The following is a 22158-nucleotide window of genomic DNA, read 5'->3' on the forward strand; positions in this document are numbered from 1 at the left end:
ACAAATGTCATATTAATGCAAACACTCAAACGACAAGGCCGACTGGTACTTATCAACTGGGTGCCAAGTTTTTTTTATTAATTGCCAAATAGTTCATTGGCAATTAATCAGTGTAACTTTACATTGTCGTGGTTTTCAGTGGCAATTATGATAACATACATCTGATCACAAATGTCATATTAATGCAAACACTCAAACGACAAGGCCGACTGGTACTTATCAACTGGGTGCCAAGTCATGTGGGAATAATAGGAAATGACATTGCAGACGAAGCTGCAAAACTTGCAACTAAGAGAAGAAATGTAGACATTTACATACCACAGAGTCTATCACAGATTAAGAAAGTAATTAGAAACAGAGCAATGCAAAAGATGTACAGTGACCACAACACAGCAGTTGCAACATTAGGATCTGCGGGTTGGTACAAGAATTCAACCAACTACGAACCACTTAGTTTGATGAAAGAGAGCAGTAGAGCAACAGAAGTGCACTTACATCGCATCAGGCTTGGATACCCATGTGCATGGGAAATAGGCTTACAGGTTCCGGAAGATGAGAGGAAATGTCAACACTGGAGAAATGCCAGACAGACCACTGGAACATTATCTAACACAGTGCACAGTTACAAACCCATTAAGATTTCAACTTAGATTCAACAGATCATTCGCTTGACTGTGACGTACAACATCAAACAAGTAATGAGAAACTATACAACAGGCAATTAGCCAGTTACTCCAAGGCAGTAAGTAGGCACCAAAATTTATAGGTGCAGAAACTATCACGGGTTAATTACCCAGGTGATTGATCGTAAGTAAAGTACACTAACGATGAGGTAGACCAAAGTAAAAAAGAGACTGGTATATGGAGACTGGTTTATGCTTAGTGCCTTGCACTAAGCATAAACAACTAAGGTTATAACAATAAATGCACTTACCCCCAATTTTCACGAAAATTTCCCTCGTTTGTTTGCAGTGGTGACGAGTTCTTCTGGGTGTTGTGAAGGTGTTTGTAAGGTGGCTAACCAATCAGTTGTCTGTATTCTTATGCTGACCTTCTGGGTGCCTTCCCTTGGTGGCGCGGACATGAATTACTTTAAATAGAAGGTTGTCATAGTGCTACTGCGCCAAGTGGCTCACCTTTATTATTTTTTTTTTTTTGCATAAGGTAAGAGAGGGAGAGGAATGTAAGAGAGCGAGATGATGGGTAAGAATTAAGGTAAAGTATGGGAAACGTTAGAATTAAGGGAAATAAAAAATAAAAATGGGAATAAGGTATAAAAAATAATAATTCATTGTGTCGGGACAGGAAGCCACAGTGTATTAATACACGTTAGGCTCATATCGAGTCTCCCCCCCCCCATCAGGTCAAATTACTGACCCCGCCCAGGATACTGGACCACAACAAGCTAACTCCTGAGTTAGTCGGGAGTCACTTACTGCTAGGTGAACAGGTGTATTAGGTGAAAGGAAATGTGCCAACCAATTCTGTCCAACCAATTAAAATGTGTCTTACATGATTTGTGTACATGTAATTTGCATACATAAGAATGGATTTGCATCGTATAAGAATGGAATTTTGTAATTATTCCAAATGTTTCACTGTTATTGTAGATACTGTATTTTATTTAGTTATTCATACTAGGATTGATCTATAACAGGTACCAGGTTTTTCATCCTTTCTGTATTATCTTTCAGTCTATGTCCATTCTGCAGTATGCTGACTAAAATTGCATTGTGGTCCAAATGAGACTTGGACTCATTTCATCAGTGCTAGATATTACTGAAGAATGATATCCATGCTTCTGAATTTACCTGAGGGCCTCCATCTCACTAGTGGCTTATATAGGGTCAGGAAGCCAGTGGTGTAAGAGGTTCCCAATTTGTCCTGATGAAAAGTAGTTTGTATGCTTCTTGCATACAAGGATTCCACCAACTAAAACAGGCTTGGATGGTTTTTAAATAGCATCTTATCATATGATTGTGCTCTGTTTCATTCTTCTATTGCTTACAACATTTTTACATATTTGAGATCTTCCAAAAGAAACACTTTTCTTATTCCATACAAAAAATATTAGCTTGGAGGCAGTTAAAGAACCAGAACTCTTTATTAACCTACATGCTCTAGAGTCTAGATTGTGCTGCATGTACCATTTTTATATGCTTGTTATACATAATAAAATTCACTGTACATTAATTACATTTTATTTTTGTCTTTAGAAATACCACATACTGTATTTGCAAAGAAAGCTTTAAACCAATGATATTGAAAAAATTAAGTACAACATAACAAAATGACAAAACCCAAGCTTGAAAAAATGACAAAATCCCATCTTGAACGAAACAACACCCCAGCTTAATTAACGAAAACAAGCATACTATCAGACCACTACAAACTTTATAAGTAATAAATTTATATAAATATTTAATAAAAAGACAACAAGACTCATGCATTAGTGCACATTTAAAATCAAGTACTGTAATGTGTGCATATGTATGTACTGTATACCACACATGTATATGCACACAAATTTTAATTACAAACATGTCAATAACTGCAATATACATATGCACAAATTCCTATGGCAAAAATACAATTTTGGAACAAAATAAAAATAAAAATACTATGCACACAGTCTTAATGTTTGATTTTATCCAGGGAGACATGTTGCTTTTCTCATACAGTATATTGTACACTACTGTATGTTGAATGTTCGCAGCATTAATAGGTACTTATGAAATGATTTGTCAAACAGTGGAATGACTAAAGTAAGTTCTTGTAAATTATGACATGGAATATAGTCATGGTTAGGGAACATGAGGCACTTCTTATAAATCAAATACTGTATAAAGTATCAACTTTCTTTAGATGATCAGCTCAACATCATAAAAGACAAATTCCTATTTATCTACAAAACAGCTAAAAGCCTTGAAAATAGAACTACAGTATATCAGTTATATAAAATGAGTAACATACACTAAAATTAGTGAGCAATATTATTAAATCTATCAGGACAAATAAAGAGTGATTATACAATTTTTGCTGTTCCATGAATATTACTCAAATATTACCTATGCAGTATAGTACTGAACTTTCAGTATTTTCTTCATTGGCTTACAAAGAAAATAATTGTACTGCAAGTCTTAACACCCAAAATTTTACTTTTCTAAAACCTCAATACATGACAAACTTTGTACACAAGAAAGCTGAGCTACACATTAATAAGAATGAAGCCCAGAAAACAGACTAACTGTAGCACTGTATCTACACATGTGAGAATTCTATTACATTGATAGTTACTGTACTATGAATGACCAACAACAAAATTTAAAAGTGTAGACCAGTCATATTTGTACCTGAAAGTTTATGACATGTTGCATATGACTAATGAAAATAGTTAATATAGTTTATCTTACAGTTTGGAAACTCTTTAGCAAATGCCTTTCCAATATATACATGGATGTGAAGATTACTTAGTGATATTCATATGCCCATATGCCCCTCATTCTTGCTCATATACCCCTCATTCTTGCTCATATACCTCCTCATTCTTGCTCATATACTCCCTTACTCTTGCTCATATACTCCCTTACTCTTGCTCATATACTCCCTTACTCTTGCTCATATACTCCCTTACTCTTGCTCATATACTCCCTTACTCTTGCTCATATACTCCCTTACTCTTGCTCATATACTCCCTTACTCTTGCTCATATATCCCCTCATTCTTACTCATATATCCTTTCACTCTTGCTTGTATTCCAAGTGCTTTCCCCCCCCAAGGGCTATATAGTCGTAATGGCTTGGCACTTTCCCCTGACAATTCCCTCCCTCTTGCTCATATATCCCTCACTCTTGCTTGTATTTCCCCCATACTCTTGCTCATATATCCTCTCACTCTTTGTTATATATTCTCACTCCTCACTTTCATATTCCTCCTCACTCTTTCTCATATTCCTTCAATCTTGCTCATATAACCCTTCACTCATGCGCATATATCCCCCTCACTCTTGCTCATATATCCCCCTCGCTCTTGCTCATATATCCCCTCACTCTTGCTCATAAATCCCTTCACTCTTGCTCATAAAACCTTTCATTCTTGCTCATATATTCTCTCACTCTGGCTCATTCTTTATTACATTATCATTCCAATGAAAAATGTAGAGAAACGTGAAGATGAGACTAGATAATTTGTAAAATTTTGCCTCTGTGTTCTCTTCAACCATTCTAAGTGACCTTTATTAATTTAAACTTTTCTACCGCAGTAAAACATACAATACAGTGTTATTTTGATTATCTCTTTGCTTCCTTTATTATCTGTTCTTCTTAGAATGCTTTATGAGAATCGGCATCTTTACTTGCCTTTAATATTTCTGAAGTTCTAATAATATTAAATTAATTTCATGCCTTTTGCTATACAGTATAGACATAATCAAATTATTAATATAATATATGTGTTTGCATAGGCGCCTGACAGTTAGGTGGACAACGCTTCGGATTCGTAGTCCTGAGGTTCCGGGTTCGATCCCCGGTGGAGGTGGAGACAAGTGGGCAAAATGTTTCTTTCACCCTGATGCTCCTGTTACCTAGCAGTAAATAGGTACCTGGGAGTTAGACAGCTGCTACGGGTTGCTTCATGGGGGTGTGTAACAAAAAGGAGGCCTGGTCGAGGACCGGGCCGTGGGGATGTTAAGCCCCAAAATCATTTCAAGATAACCTCAAAATATAGATAACAGTACTATGAAATTTATTATCAATGTTAAAAATTGATCCTATAATATACATTTAAGCAATATCTCACATCACTAACATTCTTAATTATCATGGTGGAACCTTAATACCACTCTTGGTAAGTATTAAACCCAAACTCCAAATCTTATTTCTCATGCAGCAGCATCATATTTTAATATCACTTCTAATGCAAGTTATAAGCAAAAAAATATTAAGCCAGTACTGTATATTATAAAATATTGCAGTTTCCTTGATTCTTATGTTCTTATTCAATAGTTGCTAGATATTATTCAGGATGCCAGTACTGTATTAGAGCAGAAAGATGTAAGGATTTTAGCAAAAGATGAAGTGAATAGGAACATTTGGAAAACAAAGCTTCTGATCATATCACTTTTAAAGGATCACTTTTCCTTACATACTATGTGGAACATGCATTCATTGCTTTTAATTATATCATATTCTTACAAGTGGGTAAATTTACCGGTCTGTAACTAATGTCAAAAACCTTTAACAGTACTATTTGCAGGATGTAATGCTTCCAATCCTCATTTTTTTTAAGGACTGCACTTGTCTGTAATTAACATTTTGTGTTAATTAGGCTGAATTTACCAAAGCTGCGAATAGACTTGATGTATATGTTAACAAACTGTAAGTAGCATATTAATGTTGTAACTCGCTTATACAGTATATATCATTTAATCATTTCAGTTAGCAATTACAAAACAATACATACCATTTTTTATAAAATACAGTACTTTATACAATTATTTAATCACTTGTGATCTATAATATAATGAAAATGAGACCATATGTTTTACCACTTAAAATATTAGATACAATGTATACCGGTATATTATAACTGATTCCATTCTTTACACAACATTTTGAAAGAAAAAGTTTGTTGAAAAATATATTCATACACTAAACAAACAAAATTTGTCATAAGTCACTTATTTAATAACTCTTCCACACAAAATTATGATGGTTTGTCATATTTGCAAATACATATCTGCACTCATATTTCTAAATATTAAACATCAGTATTTGTTAAAGAAACATAGCCTCATCACTCGACTAAAAAGCACATGACTAGCATCAAAACACCAACACAATAATTGACATTACTTCACAATAAACAACATGCTGGCAAGTGGACATAAAATAATTGGGATGTCTGACTACAGACAAGTGTTGAAACATAGGGAAAACAAGTGTCTATAGACAGATTCTTAGTAAAACAAGAGAGCAGCGAGCCACAACCTGGTCCTAGTGGTATGCCTGCAAAACGTAAAAGAGAGAGAGAGAGTACGCCAGAAATGTAATCACTGCCTGATGTTATAATGGAAGGGGACTCTCCTTCCAAACACTAACACCTCTCTTCATCGTTTTTCATATGCCAACTAGAGTCCTCCATAAAGGTAAGATACTATGAGTAGTTTTCTGAATAAAATGTATTTTTTAGGTAATATTTTGGGGGTGTGTGGAATGGATTAATTCAATTTACATTATTTCTTATGGGAAAATTTGTCTTGGTATTCGTGTTTTTTGGTATTCGTTCCGTCTCTAGGAATGGATGAACTACGAAAACTGAGGTAACCCTGTATCTGGTATTAGGTTTGCTAGATTATTGAGGCTGTTCTCTATTTTGTTTATCTGTTCTGTGAATTCATCAACTTTTGTATCTGGCAGTTTGCATATAAGAATAATAACTACCGGTAAGTTTATTTTGTTTATTTTTACTCTGGAGCCTGTACCTCCTCATGTGTACCACCTCCGAGCATATAGGGTCCTCTCTATATACAAATCTACTCCTCCAAGTGACCTATTTACCCTATCATATCTATATAGGGTAAAGACAAAGGTATAGGGTAGGGTAAACTAAATACCTGTAACAACAAGTTAGGTTAAACAAGCTAACCAAACCCCTTAGAATAATAAAGTGTACCTCTGACTTTAAGGAAAAGAAAGTAGTGATTCAACTGTACAAATCTCTGGTGCACCCCCCATTTGGATTACTGTATGGAGACCTCATTTTCAGAAGGACATAGCTGTTCTGGAGAAAGTGCAACATCGGGCAACAAAGTAATTCCAAAGCCAAGTTATCTCTCATATCAGGAACGGTTGATGGCCACAGAGCTAACAACACTGTAAAGAAGGTATGACAGGGCGGATCTCATTGAAACTTAAAATACTGAACAAGTTGGAGGATGTTGAGCCAGACAATTTCTTCAAAAGGTCAGATGTAACACAAACAAGGAGCAACGGTTTCAAGCTCAACAAGTCACATTGTAGGACAGAGAACAGGAGATGCTTTTTCATCCACAGGGTTATAAACACATGGAACTGCCTACCGTGTGGGGAGGAAAAAAAAATGGATTGATTGATTGACAGTTGAGAGGTGGGCCGAAAGAGCCAGAGCTCAACCCCAACAAGCTCAACTAGGTGAATACATGCCAAATCCGTAAATTCGGCATCCGAATCCGCAAAACTGTGTTAGGTTTTCAAATCTACCTGAAAAAGATCAAGGCAAATGGTGGGGGGGGGGACCTTTTAATAAGCAATTAGCCACAGGCTTCCTATCCTCATTGATGCCACTAAGTTTAGTAGCCCTCAGGTAAATCAGGTAAATCTATCACATCTATATCTGGCTACTGAAGTTTAACTTGAGCAAGTGTAAAAGTGATGAAGTAATTTATAATTTCAAATAATTTAACACAGGTGGTACATGATCAAGGAAACACAGGTGGAAATTTAGTACCCAAATGAACCACAGGAATGTTAGAAAGAACGTTTTCATTGTCAGTAGTTAACAAATGGAATACATTAGGTAGTGATGTAGTGGAAGCTGACTTCTTACACAGTTTCAAATGTAGATATGATACAGCTCAGGAACCTGTACACTTGTCGATTCTGACTAGTACTGGTTGTTAGTATTGTTGCCTGTTGTAGTTGTAGCTCTTGTGAGGTGTAATTGTACCCGTCTCTCTGGTGTGCAGATGGTTCTCTCAACCAGTTCCAGTACTATACATTCCCTCTGTTCCACCTCCTGAAACCTCTTTCTTTTGGGTCTAAAAATTATTAGATTTTCCTTCAGTCAATTTCCTGTTTGCCGCTCTTTGTGTAGCATTCTGTGCTTTTCATGTGAAAGTCTGGGCAGCTGAGGTCATAGCATTTTCTTTCCTTGAGTGAGGTTTTGCATGTCTGGATGGAAATGCCTACATGTTGATCCAAAATGACATTTTCCCTTCCTAAGTATATTTAGACATTTTTTGGGATGAGAGTAGATGCATTCTAATGCCTTTCTCTCTCCTGAATATCTGTGTGCAAATGTGTTTTGCATAGAATTTGCAAATGTCTGTTTTTCTAGTCTGTGTTTATCAAGATCTATTGTAGTGTCTGTACCTATTGAGCCATCAGTGTTGTACCTTTGAGCCTTGATACAACTGTTACACATTCCTGTCTACTGTCATCTTTATTTGAGCATACTTAATCAGAATTTACAACTTCCTTAACTTCTACTTCAGTATCATCCCTGTCAACAGCCTTAGCTCCTGCACCAGTATGGTTTCCTACTCTTCCTGGATGGTAGGCTTTCAATAAATTAAATTTTTCGGTCAGGAGTCATGGTAACTTGGAGTGGTTTTTAATACATTCCAAGCTGCCAAATCATTGTTGCATACCCAAAGTAAATCCCATATGTCCAGCTCTCGGGCATATGCAAGGCCTACAAGCACTCTTCAAACTCGCAAGTATTGAGTGCAGCACTGGCAGGTTGATCCATCATGAACTACTGTACTTGAAATACCTGTGGGGCTTACCACGGCCTGAAGAATACCACTCCATACAAGCAGGACACACAGGCACAAACAACTGATGCTGAACTCAGACCTGATGATAAACATGGCAGCAAAGGGCATCAGTAATATGCCATATAGACAAGCATGTAAAGCCTAGTGCACCCCAAAGCAAAAAACCCAAACACCCACAAGCACAGGGCCATGCAATAGAATCAAAGACCCTTGCACTACCCAGGGCAAGGCATTCAACACAGTAGTCTGGCCTCGCAGAGGCAAACTTTTAAACCCACCAGAGAAATCACTGTCAGGGCAAGGGCAATACCAAATAAACAATGAAGTAAGGACTGCCCTAAACACACAAGAGCTTGAGGCAAAGAACAAAGGAAGTCCATGCAACAAGTGAGGCTTGAAAAACATGTTCGTGAAACAAATACCAATGACAGGAACAACGCACAAACAAATGGCCCCCACAGGACAGTGTTCAAAGGATGGTCTACACTTGGCTTAAAAAGTGGGACTTGATACAACTGGCGACTTGGGTATGTCCGAATTTCAGCACATTAGTGACAATACTAAGGTTAAGATGATATGGAAGCAGGTAGCTCCTAGTGGTGCTGCCACCTAATTGTGGTCAGCAGTAACTAGTGAGGTTTGACCTAGTTTCTGAGTGAATAGTTTGTAGAGACATTTGGCGGCTTTAGTGATTTACTTTATCCGAGCTTTGCATGTATCTGTATTGTTTTGCTTAATTCTGGATGTTTTCTGTGATGGTGGTCATAATCTTCTGATCCCCTTGTCTCTGCTAGGGTGGCCAGGTTCTGGCTCTGGTCCCAGGTAGGCCATACAGGACTACTATGGCTGATGTGACATGACTCATTAGGGAGGAGCTATATTGGTGAACTAGCTTCAGGGAGCCACCATTCAGCCTATAGAAAATGTGTTTGCTTGATATAAATATATCATCAACATTTAAAAACAAAACTTGACAAATCTTTTACTTTAGTTGCCTCGAGATGGTTATCAGGCATATGAGGTGTGTTATCACACACCACATATGCCTATATATATATATATATATACCACTCACTAAATGCCACATATATTCGTCAAGCTCCATGGAAGTCTTCGTCAGCAACTGCTCATAAATTCTCTCTCTAGCTGCTTCCCTTGGCATTTTGCTTCTGTTCTTTCAGTATTGTTTCCACAACTGACATTTTTCTCCAATGTACAGTATACTGTAGTTACAAAAGTAGCTCAGTTATATCACACGTTCATTTCATGTACTGTACTTACCAATCAATGACTATGGGAAAAGAAATATCTAGCTCTTTGTGCCCTGTCTCCTAGCAGTTCATACCTGGCATGTTAATTACCTCTCTTAACATTAAAATTTCATCATATTTTTTTCTAAAAGTTGTAGATGGAATTGGCTTCAACAACCTCTTCCTACAAGGTATTCTACTTGCCAACCACCTGTACAGGGAATGAAAACGTCCTTGCATCTCTGTCTCAATTGCATGTTCAGCTTTCATTGATGTTCCCTTGTCCTATTGTTTTTTAATTAAAATAGGCTTCCTTTGTCCACTTTGTCAATTCCCCTCAGTGCTCTTATCCCCCCGCCCCCCCTGTTTCTTCTTCTCTCTAAGGTTGTGAGAGTGAGTGCCCTCAATATGTTCTCAAAGCAGTGCCCTCTCAATTCTGGTATTAATAGTTGGAAGCCTCTGAATTTTCTTAAGTTTCTATTTGTGCTTCACAAGGTGTGCACTTCATGTTGGTGCTGCATACTCAAGTAATGGTCTTACACAGGCAGTGTGTATAGACTTGACAGCCTCCTTGTTTAGATCCTTAAATGATGTTCTTATGTTTGATAACTTCCCATATACTGCTGATGTCATTCCTGTTCACATGAACCACTGTAGCTGAGATTATGTCTACTCCCAGGTCTGTTCCTTTATTATCTCTTGTAATTGCCTTCCTCTCATAGTTTAGTTAAATACAGGTATCCTATCTCACTTATCCATTTTCATTACTTAATGCTTATTTGGTTTGAATTTCACTAGCCATTTATCCGATCACTCCCATAGTTTGCCAAGGTTTTCTTGCAGGACCCTACAGTCCTCTTCAATTCTTACCCTCTTCATTAACTGTGCATCATCTGCAAACATTGACACATGCTCACTATCTATCACTATGGTCTATATTTTAGTGCTTTTTCTGTCTACTTTCTAGAATACTGTATTAGAACTACAGTACATTTGCCTTTTTCGAGATATCCCGTAGCTGTCTAGTGTAATGTTAAGCGCTATAGTTAATGGGTAACAACAATATCCCTGTAGCTTTCTTCAGAAATGATTGTGATATTTGGTCTGGCCCTAATGCTTTTGCTACATCCAGTTCTTCCTGCTGTTTTTCTTACCTCCTCTACATTAACTTCAGTTCTGTTTAATGTTGTTTCTGGTTGTCTGTTGTCACCTCTCCTTGGACACAATCTGGTTTTGATTTGTAGGCTTCTTGAAACCTCTTGTCGAGTTCTTTACACTTCTTTGTCATTTGCCAAGTATGTTCGTCCCTGTCCCTGCAGTCTGATCACATGATCACACTTGTACTGTTTTTTTTTTCTGTACATAGTTATGGAATAGAGCAGAGGTTGACTTTTTTGCTGCAGTGACATTTTCAGATTGCAGCTAAGCTGCCCTCCAGATTCTGGTGTACTGTCCAGATTCTGTTTGCTTAAATATCTCCCTTTTTACTTCTGTATCCATGTCCCTTTACTTATTCCATGTCTTTTTTCTCTCTCCTTTCCTTTTCTTCCTTACACTGTTAAACCATAGGTTTCCTGTCCTCCTTTCGTCCATTTACTCCGTGAGGCGTACGAACTGGTCCATTATTTTTTTTTACTTTTCTATGTCACAAGTGAATGTAATATACCTATATTCAACAGCCAAGCAAAACTTAGAACTTCTGTAACAGTTTCTGGCATTGCTGTTGGGCCTTCAGATCTTGATCTTGAGAATGAAGTTGTGGTCAGTAAATTAAATGACTGAGAGGAATTCTACAAGCACAATTCAGCTTCAATGTGTGGGAAATATACACACTAATAAAAAGCCATTAAGTATTGAAATATACACCTTTTAATAATAATTTACAGATTTTGTTATTCCTTTACCTACATTATACAGTACAGTATTGACAATTCTGCAGGCAAGTAAATGGTATTGACCATTCTGTAGACAAATACTGTTGACTGTGCTGGAGATACAAATGGTATTGAGAATGCTACAGACTTGACTGTATTAATTTGGCTGCACAGACAAATTATACTGAGAATGCCTTAGAGACAAATGTTACAGAGTATACTGCATACGCAAACCCCCACCGAGTTATACAAATTAAAGCAATTTGAGCAAAAAATACATACACTAGTAATCTAACACATCCAGTGGGCCTATGCTACACCCACAATATGCTGACACAAATTCAGTATTCTTTTACTCACCATGGACAAAGTACATCTCACTTTCATCCATATTTGTTACCCAATTCATATGGTTTTCTTCCATGCAGATTTTTTTCCAATTAAATGACCAAGAGTCAATCTAGTACAGTATAGCCAATATGCAAGTGAGCTAATTAAGTGTCCTATTTTTGTTTTGTGTGAAGGCAGAGTATTATTGGATTAAGCTACACATTTCTCTCTCCATCATGTAAATAGGCCTGAATGTATTACTGGGCAGTAATCTGTGAAAGGAATATGATTCAAGAGTATGTAACAATCTGAAAATCCAACCCGTTCTCGCAAATTCGTAGTCAATATTGACTTATTAACTACGTGCATAGGTGATATACTAAACATAATAGATACCCTTAAAAAGATTCATAGAAAACACCAACCTTACCTAACCTTGTTAGTATCATAAGATAAGCATCTTATTGCTTCGTAATTACAATTATTACTTAACCTATACCTATTATAGGTTAGGTAATAATTGTAATTACGAAGCAATAAGATGCTTATCTTAACATACTAAGTAGGTTAGGTAAGGTTGGTGTTTTCTATGAATCTTTTTAAGGGTATCTATTATGTTAAGTATGTCACCTATGCACATATTTAATAAGTCAATATTGACTTATTAAATTTGCGAGAACGGGTTGGAAAATCATTAGTTCATTGGAGTTTATGCAAATATTACTAGGTACCAAGCAAAACATCACTTGTTGCTAAATATAGGATATCCATAAATAATATTGTATTTCCATAACCAAAACATTGAGCGGGGTTAAAAGATTTAATAGCCAGATGAGGTTATTGTAGTCTACAACACCAATAAAAAATATTTGTTTTAATAATACAAACTTTTTAAGAGCATATAAAACTGAGTATCATTCAGAGGTAAGAATATCAGTTTCCTAGGAAATGTGACTCATATATGATGTCTTGAGAAAACAAAAAATATCCCTTTGCCAGTAGGAGATTTAGAGCCATCAAGGAAAATAACAGAATGGGAATGTATACTGAAATGTTTAAGGAATAGTTGCTTTAAAACATTAGGATGTGTGAAGAATTTGATTTTTACATGTCGAGACTTTGCAAAAGAGAATTTATACTTGTTAGAACATGTGGTATAACATGTGGAAATATATCGTGAAGACTGAGAGAGATTGAGGCAGGTAAAAAGTGTATTCAAACGCTGAAAGATTGTAAAAGACAATTTGTGAAGTCAGAAACAGTGATAATGGTTAAAACCCTATACATATAAATTTGAGTGAGGTTGGCAGCAGAGTTTCACAAAGTGCTGAAGACAATACGGGTCACATCTATCATGGAGGAATAAAGCTCTACATTTAGCACAAAGATCGAGCCCAGAGAAGAACGTAATGCCCTCAGACTCAAGCACGACGCCCATGATACAGTATATACTGTCCAAGCATTGGAGAATATCTTCATTTGATATTTAGTGCAATGTCTCCCACCTTCACAAAACTAAAAGCACTCAATGGCGAGCCATCTCTGTTTTGGATTGACAGTAGTATTCAATTTTCTGCATAACACAAAATGTTATAATCTTATCCTACCATTGCATCGCTGCTTTGCAAAAATATTTTTGTAGATTAACTAGTGATTAAAAGGCTCAGTCTTAAAACCTCCTGGTGTTAGTAGATTATAGGGAAAAACATTAAATAACCATTGCTATTGTTCATAAATTAGAGTACTTATAGTATATACAGTACTGTACTGTACTTTAAATTCAATTTTTAAAATTTACTATTTTTTTTATAAAATATTTAAAACTGTTTTGGGCAACTTTGCCAATAAAACTTTTAAGATTTTTGTTTAATTAATGCAAACACTTTACTGTGTAAATCAGTATTATCTGCACTAACCTTGCCTTCAATATACTCCATAAATCAAGAAAATTACAGAAAATAGCATCAGCCAATTTTAAAGGATATTCAAAAGCAAACATATGCCCAAATACTGAGAAAAGGAAAATTCTTAAAAAAAAAAAAAAAATTAATTATTTAATTAATTAATGAGACTACGAGACTGTACTAAAATGAATGAATATTAAAGATTAAAATTGCCATGGTTATCAGAAGTAAAAGAAAAAAAAGTGTTGTAACAATCTTAAACAATGATGGAAGGACTAGCATCATAGTGCAGTCTTCTAGGGGGAGCTGGAAACAAAGTCGACAAATAAATATTATATAAATTTACTCTACCAAATAACAAAAAGCTTATAAGAATTTTTTTTATACTTGTAGTCCTAAAGATGTTTTACGGAACATCATGATGTGTAGTGTTTCAACACTATCCTTTAGCACAACATACAGAATAAATGAAGATTACTGTGCATGATTTTGCTCAGGAAATTTAGTAAGGTATAAAATAAGGGCAAATGTTATGTAACTTAAGCTTAAAGATCTACCCTCCATAGCATTTATTACAGGTGTGTAGGTTACGGGAGATACAGCTCCCTTAACCTCCGCTTCCTCCCTCTTCCTTAAAACATGAGTATGAACATAGTCCCCAGAATGCATGAAATCAGTAATTTTTCACAATAACAGTACTGTACAGTGATTTGACACACACTATTACACAGCAAGTGTTGCAGTTGTCGCTTAAACACTCTAGATACACACATGTATTTCATAACATACAGCAGATAGAAAGGACAGATACAAAAATTATTACATTTTAAAATGTTTTATCTACCAAGTCATAGATAAACAAAACTTAATGACTTCTTTTGTGTAGTTAAATTTATCCATACAATAGTTCCTTAACAAGTTTCCTAGTATATTGTTTTTTGTAATTTGTGTACTCTCTGCATTACACCTAAATAATAATGCATTATTAAGTGGCTATCTTCTTTAGAATTCAACAATATGATTTACTGAAATAACCAAGTATTCTTGTGAATATAATGCATATGATAAACTATTACAAAAATCCATTGTTGAATGTAATGCAATGCCCCTTTCTGATGGGGGCCTTGGTAGCTCCCCTGGTGCTTGCTGCAAGGTAAGCTTTATATGTACCATGTCACACCAGACCCTTATGAGTCAGAATATCACCTACAGCAGACCTTAGGCCCAAACCTGACTCACTCTGAGAGGTGCAAAGAACAAGGGATACTTGACCACCCAAACCAAGATAACAGATCACCAGAAAGATATGGTGAGCCAAAATAAAACTGAAAAAAAAATGTTAGGTCATTAACCCTGCTAGTTACACAACCTGCAACCATGTGGCAGCCCTGGGAGCTTGAGGATCTCCAATGTCAACACATCAGACATACACCTCCCAAAGCAACCAAAGCCCCTGAAAGGGGAAGGGCAGGAACAGAGAGCCACCGAGGGACTTGCCAGAAAGAGGCATTTCTTTACATTCAACATTGCAACCAATACAGGCTCCATTGGTTGCTCCCTGATGCCATTTAACCACAGAGAAAGAACAAAATAAGAACAGGCCTTGCTAGGGGTGAAGAAAAGCAGCCAGCAAAATAAGAGCCTGAGACATGAGAGAAGACTCGGGACAAAACCATTAACCTATGGACGTCACGAGCCTGAGAGTAGACCACAGGCCTGCTAAAAATAGACTGCTACAATCTGAGGCAAACTGGCCTTCTAACACTGCACTAAAGAAACCAGATCAACAAACAATGCATCACTCAAAGCATCCCATGGCCCATTTAAAGAATAGAGTCCTTGGTGACTCTGGCTCTGTGTGGACCTGTGTGAACAGGTACCCACACAGCCAAACCTTGTGATGAGCTCACTGAACTCCCAATGAAGAGGAACCAATCAGCCACCTGGAGAAGCCAGAGGAGAATTTAGCACAAAATCCCAACCCAGAGCCAAAGAACCTGGAACAGGATGTGTGCAGAGGAGCATACCCTGAAAAGCCTGAAGAGGAATCAGCAAGTTAGAAGCAGCCAAAGGGCCAATGGAGCCCACACCTTATAGACCCTAAGGTTGAAAAGAACAAACCAGAGAAGTTGACCAGACTGAAGGTGGTCACATGAAAAGTCAGATAGATAATAAAGGAACAAGCCTGAGAAGCTAGGAATAAACTTTAGGATCATAAGGGACCCACATGAGAATAAGGACAAGAATGGGACACCTATTTGACCTCAGTGGGTGTTAACTGCAGCATCCAACCAACGCAAAATGATTGAACAGAGCTGCAGGAGAGACAACAAGCCTAGGACCGCTGACACCAAAAAGGGAGGAGGGTCAAAAGCCACCCACACCACAGATCCAAAACACCACCTGGAAGGGTCAAGCATCGTGAGTCCATAAATCAGAGAAATGGGCTAGACTTCACCCCAGAGCATTGTTAAATAAAGGGACGAACCACAAAAAATCTGGCACCACCAGATGCACCTACCATAACCAGGGAAAAGGTGAGACTAAATCTCCGGAAGACTGCCTCCCAATGCAGCAAGGACAAAAACCAACTGCACCATACCATAACAGAGAAGCTGCAGACAAATACTGCTGATTCAGCCACCACACAAAACAGGAGTGGGGAAAAGAAGAGGTGGATGCAAGGGAAAGGAATCTAGCCAAATCCAAATATGGGTGAGGACAGCTCATCATCAAGCCATATGAGCCAAAGAGAACCACCACCACCCAAAGGAGGAAAAGAGGACAAGAACCAGAGCAAAGCTGTCACAGCTCTAACCACAGAATGGGGTGCAAAAATCCAGCACCAAGTCAAGGCAACCATGCCACCAAAATGCTGATTGGAGAACAACACCAGAATATAACAAAACCAAAGTAGAACAGGGAAGAAGCCAGGGATGAGAGCAAAGTCAAACAAACATATTCTAGTGCAGGGCAGGGTGGGAAAAGGTAAGTCAACCCTAAGAATAAGGTAATCAGACAGCCAAAAAACAGTCTGGGGACTGCAAACAGGAAACCAAGCCCATGAAAGGGGAGGGGACATCTGTAAACCACGTTGAGGTCAAGACGCCAATACCAAATGAGGTCCTGAAGCCCAGAAGGCAACCATGGCAAGATTGCCCTCGCAAATGCTAGGGACAGCTGAGGAAGGCATAGGTAGCGCGCACTGCAGGTCCAGTGCTAACCCTCGCACACCTCAAAATAAGAATAAACCCGTCTGCCCCTACCCACGATTTTCACAGAGGAGTGCTTACCTATCGGTGACGAAAAGGGGAGTGAAAACTAGCTCTTTATGCCTCGCCTCCCTTTACATCTGACATACAAATTATCTCTCTCAACATTAATATTTTCATCATAATTTTCTTAAGTTGTAGATGGAACTGACTTCAACAACCTGTTCTTTTAGTGCAATCCACTTGGCGACCACCCACACAGAGAAAGTGAAAGACCCCTCAACAGGAAGACGATCTCTAAAGAACAGACACCCGAACCCCCCAGGAAAGCAATACTGGCAAGGCAGGGGCACTGTCAGCAAATGCTTAGGAAAGTGAACCTTTAAGACATGCAGCTAGTGAATTGTGAAAGCTGAAAACTATATACTCATGAAGCAGATATGAAAATTTAACAAATACAAACATAGGCCCATGCAGGACAAAGTCCAAACGATGGCCAACACTTATTTGGAGAAACTGGGACCTGAAAGAAGGTGGCCACATGAAGAGCACTTGTGGAAGGGTCCACACCAGGCACATGACTGGTATTTTGATTTGGTGGTCTTCAATTTCAATGGAGCTGCCACCTGGTAGTGGTGGTGTGTAACTAGCAGGGGTAATGACCTAACTACCATGTTTATTGTTGTCAGTGTTACTAATATTTTCTTGTAGTCATTTAATTTCAACTTGCCCTACATTTTTGGCAGTCTATTCTCTTCATTTGGGTGATCAAGTGTCCCTGCTTCCTGTGCCTCTGTGAGTGGACCAGGTTTTGGTTTTTGGTCTGCATTAGGTTATATTCTGACTTGCAAGGGCATGGTGTGATATTACACATGTAACACTTACAAGGCAGCAAATACAAGAAAAAGAAAGCCCTCCCAAGAAGTTTGTTTTTGGCAGTCATACTTTTTTATTGTATTATCTGACTGTTAAATTTATCAATCCAAAAATTTTAGAGGGAGGTAGTTGAAGATGGGAAGCAGAGCTATGCTACGATCTGTTACGTTTCATGATGATTTGCCCACTTTGTGTATCATACAGATATTCATTTAATTCAAAAGCTAAACCTGTTTGATCCAATTTCATTAATTTTAAAGTTTAATCAATAATTTCTATCATATAGATTTTAATAGATTCAGAGAATTTAGGTACAGTATTTTGAAAAATAAATTTTAATCAAAACAAATATACAGAAATACAAAAATATGTCCAAGATATTTAAATCATGAGGATAAATATATATATACTGTACATTATTTACCATATAAAATATTAAATTCTACTGCCTGAAAGATTTCTGGTGCTGCAAAAACAGTATATATATATATATGTATACACATCCATGCAAATGTCTTACTACTTACTGAACAAGAGGTAGTTCTGGATTGAGGTAACTGCTGCTAGGATGCTCAATATGACTGAAAATTTGAAATTTAAATGAAAGTTTACATGTGTCAACAAATGTGAAATTAAAAATTTAGATAGCATGACACTTAGAACTTTACTATTGTTTCATATACAATACTGTATATATAATATTTAAAAAATTCTCAGCAATAATACAGAAATCAGAAAACTGGCTAAACTTTTTTTTTTTCATTTAGCACAACACATTAACACGAGGAGTCATAATGGGAATATTACCTGCCTTGAGTAAGGCAAGGAAATTATTCCAATTCATAAATATATTATGACTAAACTGACATGCAACAGTTTGAACTATTATTCATGGAAAATTTAACAAATAGGCTGTAGTGGAGAGTTAAACATTGGCAAATAGATTCATTAATTTATGATTTTACATATTTACCCCATGATCTGCGTACGTGTTTACTTTTTTAATGTGGTTGCAATGGTATATAAGCAAGTTATCTTTATAATCATGAATAAATACATGTCAACAACTCCCCCCCCCCAAAAAAAAAAGTGTTGAATGTAATGAAATGCCTCTTTCTGGGAAAGTCCCTGTGGCTCCCTGAAGATATATTGCTGAGATGGCTCCCAACTACCTGTACTAGTACTGGGTCACACCAGCTGTGGGGGTTTTGTTTGGTCTACAACGACCAGAGACAATCTGACCCCTTCACATCGGTGCGGAGAGTAGGTGACATTCTGCCACCACACAAAGTGCATCCAGAAAATTAACGAACCAATATAGACCACTGCTGGGTCCAAAGCGACCAAAGCCTCAAAACCACCAAATAAATTCCCTAAACAATGTAAACAAACAATCAAATCTCTCTACAAAAGCAAGGGCCAGTTAACACTACCCACCCCTACCAGTTTGGGAAGACAGGCGATCCAGAGCTTTCAGTTCCCTCCAGCCTTCCACTGGAATTCTGGAGTAGGTGTGTAGACAACACCCAGCCAACAACCTGGAAGGGAGAGATCAGGGAACCACTGGGACCCACCCAAACAGAGGCAATTCATTATATCTAATGCTGGTTTTCTAGGAGAGCCATGGCAGGCAACTAGGCACCTGCACCAGACTCCTAGCCATGCAAATAAACGTTCTCATGGAGCCAAAAAAAAAAAAGGGCTTAATGAGGGCAAGAAAATGCACATCCATAGTTAAGGATGAGTGAGCCTGCACATCATCTGCCACAAGGGCAGCTGACAGAAAAGGCAAGGGCATGCAGCTGCATCAATCCCCACCTGTTGGGAAAGAGCAGGAACAAACAGGCAATCACTGAGTGGCTCAAAAAGAGTAACTGGTCAAAAATACCCGAAACACGGTAAAAAACGCACGTCATTCAAGTGTGCATGAATGACAGAAGCTGCACCAAATCTTAGGGGGGTGGGTGGAAAGAGAAGAGTGTGCTATAGCCTCGCTCAGCACATGCAAGAAGTGTTAAAACCTTTTTCAGCCTTGAGACTATTATGTCAGTACACTGCTTGGACACAAAATAAGGAATTAATTCACGAGATATGAGGAGCCAGCTGGTACTAACATTACGACATTGGCTAAAAGAAAGACAAAGATTAGATCAGCACTTCAAAGCCGTATTTAGCAATTGGCATGGTCATGAGCCATAATGAAAAGATCCTGATAAGTTATCTCGGTATGGCTCTACTAGTGAAGACATAGAGCAGAGCCATAACACACTGCTTCTAAAAGTCATTAGAATCCACACCACTTTTGAAATGGTTGTCAAACTTAATTTTTCTTCAGCTAGTCAACAATTGAAATAGATAAAAATGAAAAAAAAAAATTATGTTTTGTATTTTTAAATGAAAGCAACAGGATTTTTTTATATAATTTTATTGTCAGTTTATGTATGCAGCATGGATATGAGTTTTTTAAAATGAAAAAGTAACAAGAATAAGTTTTTTAAATAAAATTTTGTCATTATGGAATACAGAGAACATATACGGCATAGACAAAAAAGCACCTGAACTATCAGGATCATCTCAAAGCCCTCAAAATGTACTCCCTAGAAAGGAGACAAATGAGGTATCAAATAATATACACATGAAAAATACTGGAGGGGCCAGGTCCCATATTTGCTGTTGCGCTCGTTACACCCACACCTCAGAGTTGTGGATGTCACCAGCCCAACAGGCAGCATTGCAATGGCAGAAAGAATTATCATCGCCCCGTTGCACAGACAATGAACACTGAACAGTCCTCCAACTCACATAAGGTGTGAGCTGGTTGGGAGGCAATATCCATAAACAACACTGACACCCACAAGGATCACCAAGGACTGAAGGACTGACCAAACAGGACACTGAGGCACTGGGGATGCTCACCCGTAATTATATAAGTAGACCAACACAGCCTCTTTAATGGGGCTGCAAAGGTTGTCCTCGGCATGCAGTGTAAAATACGAGTGAGCTTTAAGTGCACTCCAACCAGCCAAAATATTTGCCTCAAACCAAGGGTCTAGATAGAGGCCCCCCCCTTTCCCCCCTTCCTCTAGACAGACCTTTGGTTTGAAGCAAATATTTTGGCTGGTTGGAGTGCACTTAAAGTTCACTCGTATTTGGCCCTCCCTCTAGATAGAAAGGGGGGGGGGGGGGGCAAAGACCCCTGATGCATCGAAGGTGGTCTAGCCTTGAAAATGTAAGCTATTGAGCACACCAGAAAAGAGAACTGTCATTGGAGGGACAGCATTAGGAAGCACACAGGGAAGGTAGCCATGAGCACATGCTGCTCTAAGTGCCTTACAAACCAGGTTCACATAGCTTCAAGAGCGTGTTTCTGTCTGGTTTGCGTTAAACTAAATGTAGAAAAATACCAAGCAAATGGCTTCTGCAGGACAGAGTCCTAGGATGGTTGGCACTTAGCTTAGTAGCAGCAGGACCCATGCGACTTGTCGGTGACCCCAGGAACCCCACAGTGGACAATTGTTGGTTTTCATGTCAGTGACAGAACTGGCTTGGTAGGTTGGGGAGACCTGGACCTTTGGGCCTGCCCCCCTATTGGCAAGGGGTTATTACTGATGGAGCTAGCACTAGTTTTGAGAGATTCGATAGTTTGTTTACATTGTTTAGGAAGTATTGTAATTTCAAGGCAGCAGTCTCTTTGAACCTGACAAATGGTCTATGTTGGTTCGTGGACTTTCTGGATGCTTTCCCGGTTGAGTAGCAGTGTCACCCACTCTGTGCACCTGTGTGAAGGGAGGGGGGGCAGGTTCTGGCTTTGGTCCCCTGGTAAGTCTAACACAACTCTGTGACTGATCTGAGCTAGCAGTTGGATGCCATTTCAGCAAGATGGCTTCAGGGGAGCCTCAAGGGGCTCCCCAGAAAAATTATTATATATATATATTATGCATATACTGTACAGTATTATCTTAATTTAAATTCTGTAGTTTAATTTTTATTGTATATAGAAGCTATTCATTCTGTAAGTTAAATAGGTTACATGCAATGCTGGCTACGGTACAATGATTATGCAGGTAAACCACAACCCACAAGACATGGGTGTCACAGGGCTAAGCACAATTGGAACTATCTTTCCATATACTTCACTTAGAGCTGCTACTTGGCCGTCACTAACCCAGCCTCAGA

General features: G+C 38.0%; 1 protein-coding gene across 1 annotated transcript in view; it reads right to left on the bottom strand.

Annotated features, from left to right (window-relative positions):
• Window positions 1-14220: 14220 nt before the first annotated feature.
• The window catches only part of LOC138370635 (LIM domain kinase 1-like), a 51962-nt gene continuing 44024 nt past the window's right edge, over window positions 14221-22158 (bottom strand). Inside the window, exon 19 of the transcript XR_011230184.1 lies at window positions 14221-18563. The gene's annotated coding sequence lies outside the window, so the exon portion shown is untranslated. The remainder of the gene's footprint in view (window positions 18564-22158) is intronic.

Source organism: Procambarus clarkii, chromosome 32 (assembly GCF_040958095.1).
Source record: "Procambarus clarkii isolate CNS0578487 chromosome 32, FALCON_Pclarkii_2.0, whole genome shotgun sequence".
Lineage (NCBI taxonomy): Eukaryota > Metazoa > Arthropoda > Malacostraca > Decapoda > Cambaridae > Procambarus > Procambarus clarkii.